This window comes from Haemaphysalis longicornis, unplaced genomic scaffold (genome assembly GCF_048455015.1).
Source record: "Haemaphysalis longicornis isolate Haplotype H1 unplaced genomic scaffold, Haemaphysalis longicornis Haplotype H1 scaffold_2, whole genome shotgun sequence".
Lineage (NCBI taxonomy): Eukaryota > Metazoa > Arthropoda > Arachnida > Ixodida > Ixodidae > Haemaphysalis > Haemaphysalis longicornis.
The window spans coordinates 20559772-20574013 of NW_027526295.1; positions in this window are offsets into that span (position 1 = coordinate 20559772).

A 14242-nucleotide genomic window follows, 5' to 3' on the forward strand; every position below is an offset into this window, starting at 1 on the left:
ACGCAGAGATTGAGCGAAGCTGCAGAAAGCATTCTCATCTCGGAGGAGGCAGAGGAAGCGCAGGGGTCGGGCAAGGGCAGCGGATCGGCGCGCACAATTGTGGAGCTTCCCTGCGCGAAGCATGAAGGTGCAGGCGGCCCGCGGCGTCTTGCGCGTAGGGTGATTCCGACGGGCCCAAGAACGCGGAATGCGGGGGCAGGTGTGGCGGCGCAGGTGCGACATCGTCGTACGCGCTACCGCCGAGTAGGGTGTTCCTTCTCTCCCGGGAGCACAGGACACCGCGAGCCGAACCAGGGTTTGTGTAGGATCAGCTGGTGGCGCACAACACGGAATCAGCTTCCGTGCGACGGTCGGTGTGTGCCGCCGCGGAAAGGGGCGTTAGCGCTGAATAGTGTGCAGTACGAGACAGGGACGTTTCAGTGTTGTTTGCCGCACACTTAGTGGTTAGCGTTTTGCGTTTTTTTTCTGCTGTTTCTTTATGTGTAGGGTTCGCTCCGACGAGCGTTATTCTTAGTTGTCCCTGTAGTGTAGTTATCCCCCTTGTTGTTAGTTTTTTTTTTTTTTTGAGCATGTGTTGGTTGTGTTCAGCTGTCGTAAGGCGTGTGATTTACGGGTAGCGCAGCTTGGCGGGTTTAACTGTCTTCTTGAGGACGAGGACTAGAGCCGCTGTTACAGCACGGTAGGGAGTTTACCTCTGGGTACAATGGCGAGTGCCTTTCTTTACTTGCGCTCGTTGGCATGTGGTCATGGTGGGCCATGGAATGTGCGGGTAGGGCCCACTTGTGGCGCTTGTGTGCGAACTAGTGTCTGAAGTACTGAAAAGTGAACTTTCAGTACATCGCATGTGGACAGCGAGTGAACCGCAACCGGGACGAACAATCTGTGTCGCATTCCGAAAGAACCGGCGTCCGCGAGTGCGTGAAGAAACGCTGAACTTTCTTTAAACGTTTTGTTATTGGTACAGGAGTAGCCTCATTTTGATGGTTTGGGTTTTGTTCGGGTGTTGTTTTTTTTTCTTTCATTAGAGTGAAAGAATGTTCCTACATGCGCTGAACGGTTAGGGATGGATGGTGTCATTCATCCAGTTGTCAAGTTGTAACATTTATACCCTCCGTGGGGTTGGTTGCCTTTAATGGTAGAGGGTGCCATGAGTTTGTTCTCACGGGCCCTGTAGTTGAGTGCTTTCTTTTATCGTTTGATGTTGCACGAGCAACGGCTAGGCCAAGGCACTAAGTGTGCCGTGTGGTATCTGTTTTTTTTTGGTGCAGTTGGCCGGCGCGTTGTGCTGGTTGGGTTGGTGTGTACCGGGGTAATTTTTTTTTATTGTTGTACTGTATTGTAATTTGTATTGTACTCGCGTAACGGCTTGAGTGTTTTTTTTAGTTCTGGCTCTGCAGTAAGACATAACGTGCAGTGAGAGTTAATGTTGTACGTACAGCTAGTGTACGGACAACATTCTTAGTGCGGAGGTGTTATGTTCGGGCTCCTCATTTAATTAAGGAAAGCCGCCGGTGGCTCATGTTCGGCGTCGCGTACGCTGGTTGTGGCTATTCCGTGTCCCTTTCATGTAGCCGCACGGACGCCAAGTTCGGAGCCGCGGAGAGCTGTTGTGCCCGTCCTTTTGTGTGTCAAAGGATGGGGCGATTAGCCTGAGTGCCTCTGTCGCGTCGAGGGTGGCAGGGTCATTCGGCATAACAAGCTGACGGGCGGCCAGATGATCGTATCTCTTAGTGTTGAAAGCACGCGCGGTGTAAGTTTGAAAAATCTTCGACTCCGGCGGCGGGCGCTCTTCGTCGACGGGTCGTTCGCCTCGACGATGGTCGCCTCGGCGGGCAGCGTCTCTCCCCGTGGTCTGTTCAGGTGGCCGGCGGCGCCCCTTTAGTCTGGGAGGGAATTAGCAACCCTCTTTGTCCCGCGACGCGGGCGTCACGGGAGGCGCCGCGCGGAGGGAGGTCAGCCGCGCGAGGACCGCTCCGGGCCCTCGGCTTGGCTGTTGTTTGTGCAGATGCCGCCCGCTGAACGTAATGGATGGTTCACTTTAGGCCGCAGATGGCCTGTATTTTCTGGCCGGGTGCAACAGCGTGCGTAGGAAACGCACTATGAGTGTGTAAGAGAGAGTGTTAGGTCACGTGACCGCAGGTGGGGACATGTGTGTGATTGGCTGGTTCCTGTGGCCAATCAATGGTTTATATTAATTGTTTGAAAGGTTTTTTTCTCTCTTTCTTGTACGCCCCTTCTTGGAGGCGGGGTTTTTCGTATCAAAACCGGAGTGTTGGGTTTTGTCGAGGGTCGGTCGAGAGGGGATCTAGTTCAGGATAGATCTCGGCCGAACAGGCTGCTGCTGTCAGAGTGACAATGTAGCAGTCACTCTGACGTGATGTAAACGTGGAGTCATGTAAATAATGTAAATAAACCTAATATCCAGCAAGGAAGGCAGTCCTCATCCCTCACCCGCTCCAAGCATCGGTCGTCGGTCATCGGAGCGAGTCGAGATCGTCCTCTCGGCTCGCACATCAAAAGAACATCACTATTTCGCCTCCATCAGTTCGCCAAGAAGATGGAGAGGCGAAATTTAACTCCCTCCATTGAAGCGTGAGCGGGTGTCCAGATGAGCTGAATGGAACCGTTTGGGGAGTGCTTTTTTTCACACGCGCAGGGCAGGTCAGGACACCAAACCCTACTGGTAATTCCAGTAGGCTTGCTGGGAATCGATGACTACCCTCCGAACCCCTGGTTGAACGAGAGCCAAGGTGATGGCTGCCTCTTCTGCTGCCGCCATTTCTTGGGTGCTAAGCGAGGTACACGCAAGGAGGTTGGTTCTGGAGGTAGCCACGATGATGGCGTATTGCTGCCCTCCATGTTTGGAGGCGTCTATGTAGATAACTGCATGATCCCCACCGAGGGTGGTGGTTAGCGCTTGAGCCAGTGCTTTTCGGTGACCCTCGTAATGTGAGGGGTTCATATTTCTAAGCAAAGGGAGCATCTTTAGTTTAAGTCGCCAAGAGTCTGGGAGTACGTCAGGCGGAGTGACATTCTGGGCTGCCCAGCCAATCTGGTGAAGCATGCGGTTACCCATCGCAGTTCTGAGTCGGACCTTCTGGTTGGAAAGATGGCCTTCTATCAGCTCTTCCACCGTGTTGTGTAGCCCCGTGCTAGTAGCCTCTGTGTGGAGGCTCTCATGAGAAGACGAATGGCCTGCTCGACGGCCTTTCTAATCATTATATAAAGCATCTCTATGTCTTCCTTGTCTAGAAGAAGACAGGGGGTTGACGTAAGTAACTCTCGAGAGGACAAAAGCTTGTCCTCTCGAGAGGACAACTCGCCTGATCATGTGTATGATTTGATTAATGCTGTTTTTGAGGCGCTGCAAGGAGACGTCACTCTTGGTGTTAGCCTCGAGATGTAGGCCCAGGATCTTGATGCTGGGGCTTGGAGTGATGGCCTGGCCATCAAGGAGTATTTGAATGTATTCCTTGGTTTGGCGTGAGGGCGGACGACAAGGAGCTGTAAGTGTTTACGTGAACACTGAAGGCCACAGGCTTTAGCACATTGGCGTACTAGAAGGGAGATGCCATGCATTGGTGTGAGCTTTCTTGAATTTTTTTAACTCTTATCCCATGAGAAAGGTGAGCACAGGGCCACTAGACGGGCGTGGGTGGTCGCGTAACGCTTTCACGTGGCATTCAGCGAGAACGCAGGGGGTAAACCCGTAGATGTACTTGGTGAGTACACCACCTTTCTTCCCAGTCTTCGCGTGGGCTCGTAGCTAAATCGGTAAGACAACGGGCTCTCGCTTTGTTAGTCTATTAGTTCCAGGTTCGATTCCCGGCGGTGCCAGTAGATTCTTTTATTTGTTCGCTGGAGTTTTCTGGTGACACCAACGGTCGCGAAAGAACCCTTGGGGGGTAGAGGTAAAAAGCTTTGCTTTAAAAGGAGAAAGGGTGGCTTCACTTCTGTACCGCCAATGGCCACATTAAGGCAAGACAGACCAATGACGGTCGGGTGTTTGGAATTGCGTCGGAGGCAGATTTCATGGTGTTTCGCTAGCTTCGACGACTGCGTCGACAATGCCATAACAGTATCTATACCCTTTCCTCATGTCCACATATTTTTCGCCAAATACACTTGCAACTTTCTTCGTAACCCTTTTATATCAGCAATACACCTTAATGCCCGAGGTTTGAAGAAGCACTGCGAAGAAATCGACACTTATCTATCAACAGTAGAACACAATTATTCTTGTATCTGCATGACAGATACCTGGCTTTCACCTCATGATAAAAAATTACATAGCCCTTCAGCCTTCTCATCACAATGCTGCTACCGCTCGAAAAGCAATCACGGGCGTTCGGCTACTTTGGTTTCACCATCCCTAAAATACAAAAGACGACTTGATCTGGAACTGCCCGTTATAAATTGCGAATTGGTGGGGATAGAACTCGAAGATTGCCTTTTACCATCTCATGCTAGCAAAATATCTTCGGTTACATATATCGTTCACCGTCATCATCTGTGTCACACTTCTGTATTGCCCTTAATAACCTTCTCAGGACCATTTCATCTGAAAAGCGTAAAGTTGTTGTCATGGCTCATAATAATAATATCTCAGACGATCACAATCCTACAGGCATTGATTACACCATCTGCTTTTTTGAATGTTGCTACGAATCTTTAATCACTCTCCCCACTAGATGCGTCGCTGGCCATTCGGAAACTTTAGTTGATCATATATTTTTTAACTTCATATCACCTCAACACTGTGGCGTTGTAAATGTTACAATCACTGATCAGTATCCAATTTTCTTCGCCTATCCCTGTCGCCTACACAGCTCAAGTCCATCATTTAACACAATAAAGACTCATAAAAACCAGTTAATTACCGCGTAAGTAACGTAAATTGGTCCAGTATTTTACATCGAATAACGCTAAAGAGGCGTATGATAAGTATATATTGATAATACTAAATGCCTAAGTCGTCTTCTGTTGCTACAAAGTGCCAAAAAAGTTTTCTTCTGCTCATAATCCATGGTTAACGACTAGGCTACTTAAGAAGATGCATAAAAAAGATCATTTGTATAAAAACACTAAAAAGCAACCGTATATTATCAAACTCAGGGTTCGCTACTCTAAATCTTTCAATGTACTAAACAAACTGTTAAAAGAAGCAAAGCGAAAACATCGTGAAGCGAAAACTGAGCAAGCCAGTTCTGTTGTGAGGAAACAATGGAAAGTTAATAACTCATTTTTGAATCATAAGCAGGAGGCACCTACCTATCTCTGAGCTTCAGTCATCAGGGTCTGTATGCAATCAGCCTTTGGATATCGCCAACGCCCTAAATGATTTTTGTTTCTAACATACCATGCTCGCCAGTAATTCTCGAGCACCACCACCAGCGTTCCTTAGAGTCATTTTTTCTGTTTCCAACTAGCGCGAATGAAGTCATCAACACCATAAAAGAGACTAATGTTGCAAGTGCAAGCCTCGACCAAATTAACCCTTGCAATATAAAATGGATTGTTCACCAGATAGCAGAACCACTTGCTGACATTATAAATCTAGCTGTCAAAACAGGTGTATTTCCGACCGAACTAAAAAGAGATAAAGTCACACCGGTACTTAAAAAAGGCGACCGTTCTTTAGCCTCCAATTATAGACCAATTTCAATTCTTCCGTTTTTTAGCAAAATAATGGAAAAATGCATTGATTGGCGTTTAAACAAGTATTTATCAAAGTTCGGCACCTTATGAAATCACCAGTTCGGCTTCCGCGCCGGTCATTCCACCAATCTTGCTTTACTGCCTTTCAGTGACAAAAGTAAATATGCAATTGATACAGGAAATTATGCTTGCGCCACCTTCATTGATCTCGCAAAAGGTATCGATTCGATAAATCACAGCATCCTCTTTCATAACCTTGCTGCAATTTGCGTTGTAGGTCCTCCTCTGTCACTAACTCAAAGCTACTTATCTGATAGAAGACAAGCAGTCTGTGTCACAAGAAATGTTTCAAACTTTAAAACCACAGACAACGGCGTTTCCCAGGTCTCAATAACTGGTCCTCTCCTCTTCTTGATATACATCAATGACCTGCCTGTTTCTAACTCCGAACCCTTCTTGTACGCCGATGATACTACAATATTGGCTACTGACCAATGCCTTAATTCCCTGACAGAAAAACGTAACCCTGACATTAACAGCATTTCGCTGTGGTGTAGCCAAAACTGTTTGCATATCAACGCATCTAAATCAATGTTCATGATCTTCCATTCCAGTCAAGGGCACCTTACACCTGAACCAATAATAAGTATTAGCAATCACACCATCCAAGTAGTCACGCAATGCATGTTTCTTGGAGTTGTTCTTGATAGTCATTTAAATATACTCTGCACATCACATATTTAGGGACAAAAGCTGCTCATGTGATCAGGATATTACTGAAAGCACGAAATTTTGTCAATTATTCACCTTACTTTCCGTTTACTATGCTTTTATTCGTAGCCATTTTACGTTCTGCTTATCTTCATGCGGTAACACGTGACCCACTCATTTGATTCCATTACAACATATCTAAAATCAGGGGATTAGCATAGTATCATATAGTCTATTCCACACAGATGCTCCTTCACTGCCTCGGCAGTTGAGTATATTATCTATCAATGAATTATTCAAATGGAACCTAGCATGCTTGTTGTTTAAGTTATTGCATAACATGGTTCCCTTAAATGTTTTCACTCGGTCAAGTCTTGTTAACTTAAATTCCACTAGGTTTGCCTCTAATCATAGCTTGCTCTTACCTATCGCCTACACAAATAATGGAAAACAAACAGCCCACTTTGCAGCTCTCGTGCTTTGTAATTCCTTTCCAACTAACTTTAAACTCTCCTCGTCGTTACATGTATATAAAACACGTCTTCTTGAATTTTATGTACAATAATAACCGCATTCGAACTTTTTATTGCTAAGTTGCAACTGCCTGTCGTCTGTTAGCCTTGACTATGTGTTAGTTTTGTTGATCTATTTGGTTTACAGCCAATATTTCATGTACCATTGACTATGCACTTGCTTGCAGGAGGTCCCTTTTCAGCCCTCGGCTCTTGCACCTCCTTCTGTATGGTCACTCATGTACACATTACCATTGAAGAATTAAACACTTTTTTATTCTGATTCTGATACTATTGTACCGCCTAATCAGCCCTGCAACCGCGTCACCCTCTAATTTAGAACGCGTACAAGCAGCGATGAAACCTCAGGTGAACCCCAACCACTGGCGCACAGGGCAGAGGCAGTGGGGCGACCACTGTGGCACCCCGCAAATGAGCAAATGTCACCAGTCTCCAACATAACATGAACGTCGTCCTCAACAAACACACTCAGTCGTTCTCTGTTCTTTAGCTGTCTGTGTGCAGGCACGAAGGGCGCACATTTTTGCCTGGATAATTTATCTACTGCTCACGCAATAGTAAGGCTACGTTTGCAAAAAAATATGCGGAAACAAGCTACAACAAGCACAACCAACTGGCAGTGAGCAAGAGACACGGCGTAGGCTTTTCGAATAAAGCTGCGGCAGAAATTGGCTGTCTTAACACAAAAAAGTGAACAGACCTTGCACATATAAACAACAATTGAACTGCGATAATCAGACATTCCAGTAACAAGGAAGCTCTTGAAAAATATATAGATCAACTATAGACATATACGAAATGTACTTACGTGATTTACATAGAAAGGCAAATACATAACTGAAACCGTAACAACTCGTTCGGAATTCGTAGAGACGTCGAAATTGAACAGCGAATGCTATGTCCACTACATTCGTAAATAACAGGCGCTTGAATAAGGGGGAAGCATTTGAACCGAAGAAGTACTCGCTGTTAGCTAGTATGGGATGCATGCATTGAGAGGCGAAAGACCTATTGTCCCCCACAACATGAGTGAGAAAGTAAAAGTAAGGGAAATGTTCTGTACCCAAATTTAAGCTAAAAACGATGGACAGCAGGCTGGACTGATACCACGAATTTGCTCCGTGAGGTGCTGTTAAGATCTCCAGAAGAGCTGGAAAAGACAATTAATAGGATGAAAAAGAAAAACAATTACACCATCTTCCCGTAGGGGAATCCTGAGTAGTATGCGAAGCAGCCATGGGGTCGACTCAAATGTCCATTCCATTAAGTTGAGGTACGTAGCGACCAGTATATTTACCGTTCGGTTTCCATGGTAACCACCAAACTTTTCACTTACCGGAACTACGAAATGGCAAATTGCGTTGACCCCATGCCTGCTTCTCATACTACTCAGGGTTCGCCTACGGGAAGATGGTGTAATTTTATTGGAGTGGGGGTCTTACAGTGGAGAGGCATTATAGAGAGAGAGAGAGAAAGAGAGAGGTGTTGTACGTGGTATGAGTTTGCCTTTATTTAGGCATGATATGTTCAACGTAGGTAACATCGATTTGTGGTTGGCGTTTCGCTTTGAATATGACCACCTTATGGTCTGTGAAATGTAAAGTCACGGGCTGTTCTAGTGGGAGAACCCTAAAGTTGTTGAAGATGAGGTCGATGCACGTTCCCCGGATGGTTGTTGGCTGCTTGTAATCACGGCCCGCCGAGACTCGCTTACGCACGCCGCCGCCGACCAACGACGATGAAACGTCGAAAGCCCGTGAAGCGTGCTCGCCTCGTGCCGACCCAGGAAGCCACCGGCAACACTGTCGCTCCAGGAGCCCTTAAAGGGAAGCGTGCTCGTCTCGTGCAGGCCCAGGAAGACACCGGCAACACTGTCGCCCCAGGGGCCTTTAAAGGGTAAGACACCACCGGGCGTTCAGCCAGCCGTGCATGCGCAGTGGGGGTGTGGACGGCGCACGTCAGAGGGAGGGATATAGCCCCGGCCATGATATGCTTCGCATCTAAAAACTGCACGTGACAAGGGATTATGCTTGAATATTCTATAGGAGGGAGGTGACGTTGTTTTAGAAATGGTTGAGCGTTATTGTCCGAATATATTCACAAGAGCAATATAAACTGCCCCATACACTACGGAACTCGAAGCCTACTCTCAGCTGTATGCAAGTTATTTTATAAAGAAATAGTAATCCATTGAGGCGACACCGTAGATTTGCAATTATTGACGCAGTCGGCTGGCTTTAAAAAATATTACTAAGCATTTTCCCGTTTTGCCCTCAATAACACAATAAAAACCCCGCGGTGTTTACAATGTTGCTTAAACTGATTACAGAGAGAAAATAATTTTCTGAGCACCTCTACCGTAGTGACAGCACAAAAATACCAGAAATAAAATGAAGTTATACAAAAATCTTCGAGTACATGCACATGGAGTGCACAGGTATGATAAGCCTCACGAGTCGTGAAAAGGGCCCGATCGGTTATGGCACACAGCAGGGATACCCTATCTCTAGAAAGCGGTTTCCCGCTTGCCTGTACAGGAGGGGGTTCAGAAAGTTTGAGGTAAAAGTGAAGGATAGGCGTCATGTAATGGTATTTCATCTACTTCACATCTTCGAACGGCATTGTTATTTTTACTGAACCAAGAGAACACCGTCAAAAATGTCCCAGGAGTGGCACACACAATGCTCTATCAGTGTTAAAGATGTATATAAAAAGTTTGAAATTAATGTGATGTCTTCACGCCGAACACATCATCTTTACAATAAGTATTGACCGGGAAAGTAGTCACCGATCTTATAGAAAGAAATCTGGCATAATAATAGTGTAAGCTGGATGTGGGCGAGGACACCCAGCCAGCAGTTTCAAATAACGCTGGTAAGCTACCTCTGTCAACAAAAAAGAAATGAAATACAACGAACGCGTTTTGTCGGTGATAGCGTAGGGTAGCAGACTGTCGGCGAATCTTACTTTAACGAAAATGGAGGTTGTCATCGGTGTGAATCCGCCTTCTTTGTTTCCTGTTGTTTTGTACTTGCTTGCCTTTTTTTTGTTCAAGCCGGCTTGAGGCCTTCTTGCAACAGCTGCCGTTTGTGTAGAAATAAACAACACACAAACATTAAAAACTGAAGTATTAGGAAGCATAGCGACGTGGCCGCCGTCCATTTTACTGATAGTAGGAAAGCAATAAAACTGGGAGCAGAGAGGAGAAAAATAGTAAACATCTTTCAACTGTCGCCCTCAGAGAGCAAAAAAGTAGACGGCCAAACTGCGCTGCCCAGTCTACCAAAATGACAACATGCAAAACGGGCCTTTCCAAAGACCAGATGATTTATATGTCCACAAAAAGATAGCGCTAAATTTCTCTTCATAGATGAATAAAGGCGGGAAGGAGTCCGCGTCTGCAGCGACAGCCATCTTATATATGAAACGGAGAATCATTTATCTCCTCTTTTGTGACAGGTGATAGCTCGTGATAAATTGTAATGGAGGTAAAAACAACGTTGCCAATTGACTGCACCCCATTTGTGCCAAAAATGAGGTGGAAAAAGCGCTGGACGTGAAATTGTGTGGCCTGCTGGTTTAAAATCTGAGGAGCTTTTTTTTTGAGAATGAAAGATCGACAACTCTGGCACCCGCTTTGCAGACGACAGATCCTCCAGGCTGAAAAAAGTATCAAGAACAAAGTGGTCACTTCAATTCTGCGCAGCAAGGAAATCCTTGCAGTTTGAGTTCACCGCTCCCGAAAGCTGCCCGCCTACCCTTGTTGCACCGCTTTGATCGCTAGGAATCAAGATCGTCAATGGCGTTCGTTAATCGTAGCCTTTGTTACTGACGGCAGCACTAACTGAATGGCTTCCGGATCACTCGTAAAAATTGCCCTTATTTTGTGTGCTGTAGTGTAGCAGCAAAAGATATGTAATCTGTTCCCCCGAGCACTGCGCACAAACGTCATACACATTTAGTCTCCTTTGTATCGAGTGGGGCACCTGAAAAATATTCTCGTTTTAGGTTCAGCGCTCTTTTTATTTTGTAAAGCCACGAGCCGACTGGCCCAACAAACCTTTTTGTGAGATATTTTGTGTTAGTTGCGCTAATGACATCGGTTGCTAACAGCCCTTAAATGGGCTCCGAGGAAAACTTTAAAAGTATATTTAATTACCTGTTTTTGCCCCGAGATAATAAATTCATTTTTAAAGGTTCAGAAATGTTGTTCAAACGCGGCAACTGAAGTTAAAGTTCGTCCCAACAGCAGTTTGCAGTCTCATCGCTAACAAAAGTTCCGGCAAACGTATAGCCCTCGTATAAATTACACAGAATTTGAATTCAATATCAACGTGTTCTGCCTTTTTGGACGAGGGACAGGGACACTGGAAAAACAAAACCACACGATGGTGGGCGACATCACTTGTTTTGTTTTGTCTTTCCGACTGTTCCTTTCCCTCGTCCAAGTATGCAGCGCACGTTAATATTGAATTATAGAGTGTATGGAGAAGAAGCCCGGCGAGGGCAACGCTGATTGTATCGCGAAGCGCCGTCCTTTTCGTTTCAAGGGAGTCAGGGGAGTTCCCCCCGCCCTTCTACAAAGCAGGGTTAAAGGGCCCCTGAGATGGGGTTTTTTGGGGGGTCGATGGTATCGGAGCGCAACGGCTATTTCTTGAACTAATCGTGACGTGTTTGTGCGCTCTTGATTTAATCAATTTTTTACGAGCGTAAAAACATCAGAAAGCTACAAAAAACATCTTTTGTGTGTGGGTGCTTTTACACAGTCACACATATTTGTTTTATACCGGAGTGTAAAGCGGGCCAAACCGGGCTTGACGCTCCTCCGTTCTCGGCGGAAGGATACAGTGAGCGCAGGAGCAACGACGTTTGCAGCCAGCGTGATCGCTCAGCGCTCCGTGTCTCAGTTTTCTTTGCATTTGCTTTCTTGGACGCTGTACCCGAAAGGATTCGTTGCAACATCTGTGTTTCGAGCGTAGCCTCGACGTTGTTTCAGATGTGGTAACGAACGGCGCGCCAAGGGAGCGCCGCGCCGACGACGAAGGAGGAGCTCCGCACGCAGCGCTTGGACGACGCCGGGCACTGCTCGTGATCACGAGGCGCACGCTCAAGTGCGCTCACGCGGGCTGAAAAAATCAGTTCAAGCCCAAACGCTGTCGCAGCTGATTCTCTGCGGTGGTCGCGACAAGGGCAAGAGCATGCTCATCCCGTAACGACAACTGCTAAAGAGTTTCATTTCATTGCTTCCCATCAAGTCATGATCGCAGGAAAGTGCACTGCACCGGCCTTCTGAATGAACCTGTTGCCTAGTGTCCTTAGCGCGCTTTACCGTTTACCGTGTTAAATGAAGCAAGAGTAGCCGTTTGCCACTGAAAACGAAAGGATTGCACTCTGCGGTTTCTGCATTCCGGCTTACCGGCTCTGCCGAGTAGCAACATCTGGCGAATTTGTCGCACAGCAAATGACACAAACGTTTGTTGCCCAGAACTGTTCGCTTACGCTTGAAATGGCTTGAATCTTAGACGTCTTAAATTGAACTCTCACAATACAATAATTTTTTTTTAAAAGAGCCGTATACTTCTACTGTAGAGCTTAAAAAATCAAAAACATGACGTTGACGCCGCCATCTAGTGGGGAGAATTAGGACCAAGTATTGTATTAACCAGAATTCACGCCACCGCTAAATATTTCGATATAAAATGAGTAAGATATATTGTAATGATTCCGCAGTTACCTATATTACCTTGCCCAAGACGATTTTGAAAGCATAAAAGAGCTATGCTAGTTCATAAAGGCATCTGAACCATTGGAAGCGTGGGAAACTGGAGTAGGGGCGGAAATTTTGCTCGCTCATTCTAAAAAAATTGTCATTTATCGTGCTCCTGATCATCATTTAGCAGGAATGTAGTAAACAACATCAACTAAGATTGCTTGCATGAAGCGCAGAGCACAGCGCATTTGCTGTGCCGTAAAGTTCCGGAAGAACGCCCACCCAAATTTAAGTACAGTGATATCAGTGAAAAATACGAGATGGGCGACATTTCGGGTCAAGCGCGGAAAGGACGAATAAGTGACCGCATCTACACATGAAGAGATGATTCGGGTTTGTTTTGTTCACTCATCGGCGCTAAAGCCATGGATTTTACGGGGTGGGCGCGCGTCTTTCAGTAAATTGAATATTTCACCCGTAAAAGGGGGTGGGCGATGTTTCGGGGGAGGGCGTTCACTCGGAACTTTCCGGTAATCTAATCAAAACGCGAGCGTACATTTCGCCGGCGCAGGGGGCTCGCTACTACAGTCGGTAGAAATTCTAGCCTCTGTATCGCTATGTAGCGACGGTAAAAATAAGTTACCGTTCACGGAAACTCTCGCGCATGCAAGGGCGGCTTCCGCAATCACCAGTATCTCCTGCTCAAAGTCCGTAAAGACTGAAAACGTAGCTTAAAAAAAAAAAGGACGTCGTCGTCTCATGTGCGACCCACTTGCTGAAGTAACCATGGTAACGACGACGCTCTAAACCAAACCGCCGCCGTCAAAAATCGCGGACATTCCGATGGCCAACCATGAAATGAGTGCTTCGCCTCGGACGAGGTCGGACTATGTCGTCATCGCAAGCCGCCGAGCCAACAAATAGTTTTGTCTCGTCGGGTTAATAACTTTTGTTAGCGTGAGCGATAATGCTTACTATTTTTGGACTTGTTTCTACAAGAACTATAGAGTAGATTTCTGACACAAACAAAAACACTTTGAAATCCATCTCAGGCCCCCTTTAAGTGGCTCCGTGCGGTCGGCAGCCGCTTTGTTCGCATTCCTGAGTAGGGGTTGCGGGGGCCTCAGGCGGTGCGGGCAGACAGAAATAAGTAGGGCAGTGCGACAGCGTGCACACCGATATGCACGTGCAGTTGTCACACGCGGTCAAGCGGGTCGGCGGGCGCCTTCCTCAGTTCGGGATTGCGGGAAGAGGTGGACGCTCACGCAAAGGGTTTGCAATGTCTAAGGTGGTAAAACCGAAAGCCAAGGCAAACCACCAATATTGTGACGGTGTCAGCTGCCACAAAAGTAACAAGAATGCGAAAGAAAAGAAGTCATCCGCGAAATTCTAAATATTCCTTGCAATAGTGCACGAAAAGGAAAGACGGCAAGCATGAATCACTGTGGTTCGAAAGGTGAAATAAGTTCCGCACATTGGAACGTGAGCTGTGAAACAGAAGGCAAGCATAAATTTACTGAAAGGCTAGGTATAACATTTTTTTGGAAGTTGTGACCCGCCGCTATAGCATGTCATATTTCCGGACGCCCGTGGATCGCAGCAGTGAAAGCACTCGGAACAGTCGCCTGAA